The sequence below is a fragment of the Alosa sapidissima genome, chromosome 1 (genome assembly GCF_018492685.1).
Source record: "Alosa sapidissima isolate fAloSap1 chromosome 1, fAloSap1.pri, whole genome shotgun sequence".
Taxonomy (NCBI): Eukaryota; Metazoa; Chordata; class Actinopteri; order Clupeiformes; family Clupeidae; genus Alosa; species Alosa sapidissima.
This window is the reverse complement of record NC_055957.1, coordinates 15,655,612-15,664,638: the sequence shown is the minus strand read 5'-3', so window position 1 is coordinate 15,664,638 and position 9,027 is coordinate 15,655,612. Positions and strand designations below refer to the sequence as shown.

Here is a 9,027-nt window from a genome sequence, read left to right as displayed (position 1 = left end):
GACTCCAACCTAAAGGTTTCTGATTATTTTTCCGTATATAGGCTAGGCTTCAAGTCGCCATGTCCAATAACTTTGACTCGGAAATGGGAATGCATGGATGCAGCTAGATAGGCTAGGCTACTAATATCTAAATAACTTGGAATCTGTCAGAAGTCAAACACAAATAGACTTCTGAAAGTCAGACACAAATATAGACTTTTTTTAAATAGTCAGTGCTAACATTAATTGATTAAATAATAACATTAATTTTAACAGGGTTTCAAAAAAAAAATGAGAAGAGATTTCATAAAGTGAGAGCTCAGTTTTTAAAGCGCGTGTCCCTTTAAGAGTGGGTTGCTAACGAGCATGTACAAAAAGAGCAAGGAATGACTTGTGACGAGACTAATACAACAGTAAGTTAAAGCGTTGCAAGAAACTGTAGGATTGTATTGTCATACTGTAATTACAGATATTTTTCAACAGTATGGTACACATTCATACATTTACTTCACATTACAGCCCTCATTACGCGTCTGCAAGGCTGTTGACACGCAAGTGCATAGCTAACTTGTGAGCGGTGACACCGTCGTTGGAGCAGCGAAGATTGACAGGTAACTTAACTTGAACACTTTAATTGAATACTTTGTAAGTTTATACCGTATGTTTCTGCATTAAGTTGCCACCCATCAATTGACAATGCATGTGCTCTTTGACATCAACAACCATATAAGGTTGTCGCGCATACATACTGGCTGGTAAAAGTAAATTGCATCCATTTAAGTCAAACAACTTTTTTGTGTCCATGCTGTTTTCACTACAAGCTACATCGGCAGCAGTGAAGCAATTGTTTGCTAGCGTTACGTCCTTGCTGGTTTCACACCAGGCGGGAAACTGGTTGAGTAACATTAGCTGTATAAGACTTGACGGTCCAGTAGAGTTATTGATTTTGTTTGTAAGGGGTAATTTGAATTGTCACGAGAAGCCAACCACTTATGTAGGCTACTGTTTTCCCTTCATTTATTGCTCAAAAGAATCCACTGGAAATCTGTCAACCAGCTAACGTTAATGGTTTGCCAAACTTCTATTTTGAACTCCTTTGATTTACACTTAACGAATTTTAATACAATGATGGAAGATAAAGTGAACAAAAAGTTTGGTCCATTATGTGCCTAGCTTGACTTTTATTATGGGTCCTGAGTCCTGACCAGGTGTGTGCTCTTATAGGCATAACATTGGGTGCTAGATAATTGTAGAAGCCTGTCTCTCCATGCATATTGGGCATGAATGTATCCATGCAATGATATTGGCAAACAACCAGGAGCGATTAGTGAATTGAGTCAGCCCACCAGCTGCTTCACAGGTGAATTCAACCTCTAGGCTATAATTATCTCAAGCACTGCCAGGATGTCATGGGCTCGCTCACTGCCCTAAAAACACATCAGCAAATGAGTGGATCCTCTAGGAAGAATTGGGTACTATCTACATTATGTCTGGAGAAGGCACTTAATACTACTGCCTTGCCATAATAATCAACTGGCTGTAATGAGTTAGGCAAGAGGCAGGCATTTAAAAAACACAATACAGACCCATTGAAAAGTAGCACACCCCACATGTGATGCTGTAGTCCAGTGTTTCTCAAAGGGTGGTCCGGGGACCACTGGTGGCCCGCAAGCTATCCCAAGTGGTCCTCGAGCAGACTTGGTAAAATATAATATAGATGAGTTGTTTGCAATATTGAACCAACTTGTATGTAAATCCAAACAGCTCTGCAACACTACCTATGTACTGTAAGCTACGCCAGTTTAAATCATATGAATCCTCTGACACAATAAGCAAAGTGCAGAGACAATAAGCAATGTATATCCTAGCACTGTGTAGGCTAATATACTGTTGAAGTAGGTCTAACCTTTTTTTAGGTGGTCTGTGCGTTTCTTTTTTATTGGTTAAGTGGTCCTTCGTCTGAAAAAGTTTGAGAAACACTGCTGTAGTCCACAGCATGCAATTACACAGCATTGGTAATGCATCCTGGTGTGCAGCCCAGGCCATTTTCTCCTTTCTTCACTGTCCAAAGAGGTGTCTTGGTTTGCGGCCCAGCAGCAGAATCTGGACTTTTGGGTGGGGTTTCAACTGCTCATTTGACTGTGTGGGTGGTGACTTAAGCCCAGTCTTGGTTCAGTTACTGATGGCTCATGTCCTGTATATTTATCAAGGCTTGATAAGGCAAAGCCTTTAAGTAAATTGTAATGGCAAGGCAGGGAGTTAAGGGACAATGAAGAGCCAGCATGTCAACCACATGTCTCACATTATATGTTATGACATATAGGGGTGGATTCCTGTATCGTATTATGGTAATACTCCCACAGTTTTTCAGGACTGAAAACTAGGTAGAACTGCAGCACATTGAAACGAGTCAACGTTATCCCTCTCAACTGATGGGTGTGGGCTGTAGTGAAACTCATTTCATTTGGCAGACTTCTGACATGTTTGAACTTGATTCGGAGGTTATCTTTGATCTGTCTGGGCCCCTTAAGGGTACTGTTTTTATAATGTTGCTTCTACCAATTAACCTCTGCCTCTTGGATTTAATCATAAATAAGTGGTAAAGACTACAGCAGAGTAAGATCAGGATTAAAGGAAGAATGAGCAATTAACTGTCAGACCGAAATATAAATATGGCTGCTGGAAAGAACTTGGAAGTGAATGTAAAGCAATATCACAGTTCCTGCTGTAGTGGTACGTATTATAGTGTGAGCGGCAAAAGGCAGGGTGTCGCACAATATGAAGATTTCAAATATCTTGATAGCTATAAGATGGTGAAATATATTTTCCTCCTAAAGGATGTTTCACAAATGTACCAGCCAATTAACTATAAAACCTATATAAAATGTGATGTGATCAGATAACGTTGAGCCGTCTTTCCCAGTGGAGAGTATTTAAACCTAGTCAGTTCCACCACAGTTAGAGTGGTAAGTGTTCATTGACTTGTGCATAAAAGCCCAATCAATATTGTCTTCCCAATTTAAAATCAATTGTGAAATGTGTAACACATTCCGATTAAGGTCCATTAGGTTATGGCAATATTCAGAATAAAATGTTGCATGTGCAGATATTGCAGAGTGTTGAGCTGGAATACTCCTGTTTACATGTTAATTGGCATATTCTGAATAAACCAGCAAAATACGATAATAGTAGCAGCGTCATGATGTCTAAACAGCCTCTGTCCCTGAATTTTATCCATGGCTGCAAAAAAGTTTGCCTGGATTAGAGCCACTATTGACTGCTTTGATTCTTAGCCTAATACGCTGCTTTGATCTGTCACCAGTGAACATACATACACAGACTTAAATTAATATTCCAAAAGAGGCATGGTCTGATTAATGTGTTTGCATTCCGAATATTCTGGATAATACAGTCGTATACCAGTGTATAACAGTAAGTTAGTTAAGTATAAGTATATATACTCTTTTGATCCCGTGAGGGAAATTTGGTCTCTGCATTTATCCCAATCCGTGAATTAGTGAAACACACACAGCACACAGTGTACACACAGTGAGGTGAAGCACACACTAATCCCGGCGCAGTGAGCTGCCTGCATCAACAGCGGCGCTCGGGGAGCAGTGAGGGGTTAGGTGCCTTGCTCAAGGGCTCTTCAGCCGTGCCTACTGGTCGGGGTTCGAACCGGCAACCCTCCGGTTACAGGTCCGAAGTGCTAACCAGTAGGCCACGGCTGCCCCAAGTTGGTATTCTTCATTCAGGAGAATTCATTCAGTCCTACTGTAGGACCATGTGTTTGGAGGTAGGATGTTTATGTGTGTTTGGAAGCACGTAGTTTGCTGGGTGCACTGCACACACTCTGCTGGATCCACACTGATGTCATCATTAGCCATGCTCTCATCATTAGGACTGTGAACTGTGGCTCATAGTTGTGCTGTGCTGACTCAACTCTGTCAAATGTTTGCTCTGGAAGGTGTGTCGACAGTGAGTTCATCTGTAAACAAAAGGGCTGTTTGTTCTTGTGCGAGTGACCAAATTTATTGGAAAACCGTTTCGCTTTTTCTCAGGTTGGTTTGGTGTGTGGGCCGAATGCACGGGAATTTCCTCTGGGCATGTAGGTACAGTAGTGCCAACCATGACTTTCTGTTCAGAAAATCGCCTAGATAAGTAAAGTCTAGCAAACGCAATTTTTTTTTTAATTCAGGGGAGAAAAATATTTGCAGCAGCCGTGGCCTACTGGTTAGCACTTTGGACTTGTTACCGGAGGGTTGCCGGTTCGAACCCCGACCAGTAGGCACGGCTGAAGTGCCCCTGAGCAAGGCACCTAACCCCTCACTGCTCCCCGAGCGCCGCTGTAGCAGGCAGCTCACTGCGCCAGGATTAGTGTGTGTGCTTCACCTCACTGTGTGTTCACTGTGTGCTGAGTGTGTTTCACTAATTCACGGATTGGTAGACGAAATACAGAGACCAAATTTCCCTCACGGGATCAAAAGAGTATATATACTTATACTTATTTAAGAAATGTTACCATTATTTAGAGGAAGTTTTTCTCACATTTGTGCAGCTGTCGCTTCTATGCAGTGACATATGACTTGAATTTCCCCGGGGGATCAATAAAGTATCTATCTATCTATCTATCTATCTACATATAGTGGCTGTGGGGTAATTTGCTGGTGTGTCATCAGGAGAGATGCGTTCAAATTTTGCAAAAAGTGGCGAACATTCATGGCAAACATGTTTTCTCTGAACAGTTAAATTTCAACGATTTGCTGTATTCCATTGTAACGATAACACTTTATCCACTGTATGCTTGCGGAAGAACTACCTCCTCAGGCTGTTCACAAACATTCGCCAAAAACTCAAGGCGAACAGAAACCTGTTTCCAAATGATCTTCCACGAATTTGAACGCACCTCTGGATTTGCATGTATAAAGCCCATAAAGGCAGTCAAAATCCAACGCCAAATTGGCAGTGAATAGAGACAATGAGGCAACCATATGTGTCATGTTATTACACAGTAACGTAGGCCTAACATTAGGCCATGGGATTCACCTTTTATTCCCCCGCCAGCAAGTTATTTCGATAGTCACTGTGCAGGATTTTATTGTACCGTGTGATTTTATTGACACTTGGTGGTATGGTGTTGCATGGGCCAGTGAACAACCTGATTTTTTGATATCTGTCATGCATTTTTCGACTGTCCGTCGTGCAGTTCCACTATTCACTGGCCTATTTCTGAGAAATGAGGCAACCAATATGAAGTTCCCCTCATGTAATTCATATAAAGTATATCCATAATAACCATACATGTGGCCTGGTGTCATTTGAACTGGTGTGGAGTAAGCTGAACAAAGGATATTTGGTGGATGCCTGCCTTGAGTGGATGCGAGACTGTTCTTTTCCTGGAGCTAGAATAAACTGGGTCGGTCACACAGGTGCAGAGCCCGAGTAAAAAGCATGTTCGGTGGTAATTGTGTTTTTCTTTTTATATACTGTAACTGACCTGCTGACTTTGTCTGGAGACTGTTGTGGATTATTGTTTAGTGGTTCTTTAACTCAAATAGGTTGGACTAATTTGTGGTTTTACAGTATATACAAGTTTTGTTTTATTTCATTTTAAGCCTGTGAGGGGACAAATGCCACTAGATAGGCCACATTTAAGGAGGTGAGCCACTGGATGAGGTGGTGGCTAGAGAAGAAAGAATATTTAGGCCACCGCTTCAACAGGTTCAAACAAGTTGACTTTGGACCAATCTACAGTTCTGCCTATAAGTTTGCATACCCTTGCAGAATTGTTCTGTTGTTTGGAAAATATGACTGATCATGCAGACAACCAGGGATAATGGTCAGGTGAATGCCCTTTTTTAATAACAATGCTGACTGAAATCACCAAATTTACCCTGATCAAAAGTTTGCATTCCCTTTAATGTTTTGCCTGATAATATACATACCATGTTGACACACCCAGGTTTTATAGGCTATTAAGGGTAAGTTTCCAAGTAGCTAAAACAGAAGTAAGTAATAGTTCTGGAGTGGCCATTAGTCTCCTGACGTCAGTATCATTAAGATACTTCGGGGGGGATGTCAAACGTGCAGCTCGCGCAAGACAACCCAAGAGTTTGCTGGACTTGGCTTTTTGCCAAGCAGAATGGACATTACTACCATATGAGAAAAGAAAGGTACTCATCCACAACTATCACAGAAGACTGCAAGCCATCATTGATGCTTAACAGTAACATTGTTAAGAACATGGATCATCTTTTTTCATTAATTAATTAATTCATTCATTCATTCATTCAATCTTTATTTATTCTCAGAGGTTCATTGAGGGTAGTCCTCATTTTCAGTGAAGCCGAGATTACACAGTAACAATGGAATAACAAGAGATATAGTATAATAATTGTGGAAAATAAAACAAAATAAAACAAATAATAAGATAAGCTACATAACATTATAAGGGAGGAAGGGAAAAAATAAAAAAATACAGAAAATAATATTAATAATAAAATAATAACAATAATAAAATAACTTTTATATAAAACAGGTATAATTTGACATAGGAAGGTTTGTGATTACAGATCTGAATTGATTATAGGAAAGTACAGAGTTAATTTTTATGTTACATTGGAGATTATTCCAGGAAGTAGTTTGATCTGGTCTGATAGGGACCAGAATTCCAAACAAGCATGTTTGAAATATAATCTGGTAATTTTCCAACAATACCTTTGTAAATAAACAGATACCAATGATTATGTCTCCTCAGTCAAAAATTACCAACCCACTTTACCATAGAGGACACAATGATGAGTGCTATAGCCATCACCAGTAATGAGCCTCAGGGCAGAGTGGTAGACTGAGTCCAGGGCTTTAAGTGAGCAAGCAGTAGTATTTCAATAAATCACATCACCATAGTCTAGAACTGACATAACAACTGAATTATGTATTAAATCTCATTATTTTCTTTATTGCTATAATGATTATACTGTTATGGCATGACTTAATTGTTACTAGAAAGAAAACTAAAAGTTACTAAACTACTAAACTAAAAGCTTTTCCTATTAATATTCCTCTGCCATTGAAGTCTATGGCAGCCCATAGAACGCCTGGCTAAAAAGTGCTGAAATTTGTAACACATTCCGATTAAGGTCCAGACTCAATGTAGGGAAAGAATAACAGCCCTCCAAGGCAACTATTTATGGGCAGTTGTCCCATAAATGTCCCCTGGCTTTTACAGCCTGCTTTAGAATCTGCTGAGCTCTCCTCTGAACTCCCCAGAATGAAAGACGTTACTGTCCACAGGTGGGCTCTGGTTCAGACAGATGAGTGTGGGCTCCTCTGACCACTGTCTTTGAAAAGTAGTTTGCTTTTCAAACCCAACTCCCTGTGATTGGTGAGTTGTTGGAAGCCCACTGGTTGTTCTGTCTTCTTTTTTAAGTTTCTTTCCCCTACTCATGTAAATGTGTTCGAGGCTGGAGGCAGCTCAGGTCCCACAGAGCTGTGGTTTCTCTTCTTCTCTGGGACTTCGGGCACGCCCCACAGTTTGTGAACCACTACACCACAAAGAGTGGTTGTGATATGTTTATTCTGTGCTTGCTTTTGTTTATATTTTGTAGTATTTTTTTTGGTGATGACTCGAGCACCTCACCCTATTTCAGGGCACCATTTGTCAGAACTGCAGTGAGACTTGGCCTCCATGTCTTGGTCAGAACAAGTCTAATGTCTATGAGGCTCTAATTTTTTTCTAAGCACATTTTCACCCTCACCAGAAATCCCTTTCTTTTTGTTAGGTTGTTTTCACACTGGGTCCGTTTAACTGTACCATACCCGAGTGAGATTACTCCCCCCTAGCCCTGACCCAGCTGGTGTCCATTCACATTACATATTTGTTTGTGGATCCTGGTCCATTCATGTCATAAACACTACCTTCTTTTTACTAATATCGCTTGGCAACATTGCAAAAACTGCAGTTTATTCCCTGGTTTTGGAACAAATAGTTTTCAAACTGCACCGGAGTTCTAACGAGCCGTACCCCAGACCCCCGTTTTCTAGGGGACCCGGGTCCACACCTGGGTTCAGTAGACTGTTCACGTTAGCAAAAATTACCGAACCATCGGTCCAAACGAACTCGGGTCCGGACTAAACGGTCTAGTGTGAATGTTGTAAGAATAGTGATCAGAGATATAAAATTGAGTTGAGCATGGACTGAGTACTGAATGAAGATAGAATCCCAGAATCCCTACTCTGTGGCTTTGCATGTCTCCAAACAAACCTGTTGCAGTCGGCTTTTACAGTGTAGTGTCGTTGCTTTCAGCTGAGTATTTTAGGCTTGAATACTGCACCACTCTTCTTGGCTTGGTTGATGTAAATGGGGATGTGGTGTTTTGCAGCTACTGGCTTTCGTAACTCTGCTGTTTGTCTAAGCAGCTAAAACCAGCGCAGCATCAACGGACAATAGCTTGAAGAGCCTTGTCATCATGAAACTTGCATACAGATTACACACCCAAACACTTACCCTTGGGTCATGCTTTTCTCCCTGTTGTTGTTGGGTGAGAGAGCATGCAGAAGGGGGGTGGCATCCTAAGTGTCCCTGGAGTGAGGGATGGAGCCGCATGGCGTCAGGCTCGCCTCGGCTGTCCCACCACAGGCTTGCCTCAGCCCAGCACTGCCTGACCAGCCACCCATTACATAATGTTTGCGTTCAGCCTGGGGAAGTGAGTCCCCCCCCCCCCCCCCCCCCCACCCCACCAGCAGCAGCACCACCACCACCACTAGTGCAGCAGTGGCACCATTACCACACCATTACCCAATTCCCCCGGGAGGAAACGTGGAATTGTCATGTAGAAACGCCCGTGTGTTTTGCTCTGAGACAAAGGCGCTTTTGTGGATGGGCAAAAGTGAGAGAGTTGGTGGCTGTGCACTGGCTGTTCCTTAGCATAGGTGGGAGGACTGGGAAGTGAATTGGCTTGATTCACAGGCCGGAGCCACGGGGGCATTCTTGCAGTCTCCAGACGACCACTGGCCAACCATGGACCCTCCCTGTTATGCCAGCCAGCC

The 9,027-nt window shown here is 41.9% G+C and overlaps 1 protein-coding gene across 5 annotated transcripts in view; it reads left to right on the top strand.

Moving 5' to 3' along the window:
• Positions 1-117: 117 nt before the first annotated feature.
• tnk2b (tyrosine kinase, non-receptor, 2b) overlaps positions 118-9,027 on the top strand; it is a 65,429-nt gene continuing 56,519 nt past the window's right edge. For 3 of the 5 annotated variants that reach the window (XM_042093219.1, XM_042093203.1, XM_042093227.1), the window contains exons 1-2: positions 118-392; positions 499-590. The gene's annotated coding sequence lies outside the window, so the exon portion shown is untranslated. The other 2 variants (XM_042093211.1, XM_042093254.1) reach the window with 2 other exon arrangements.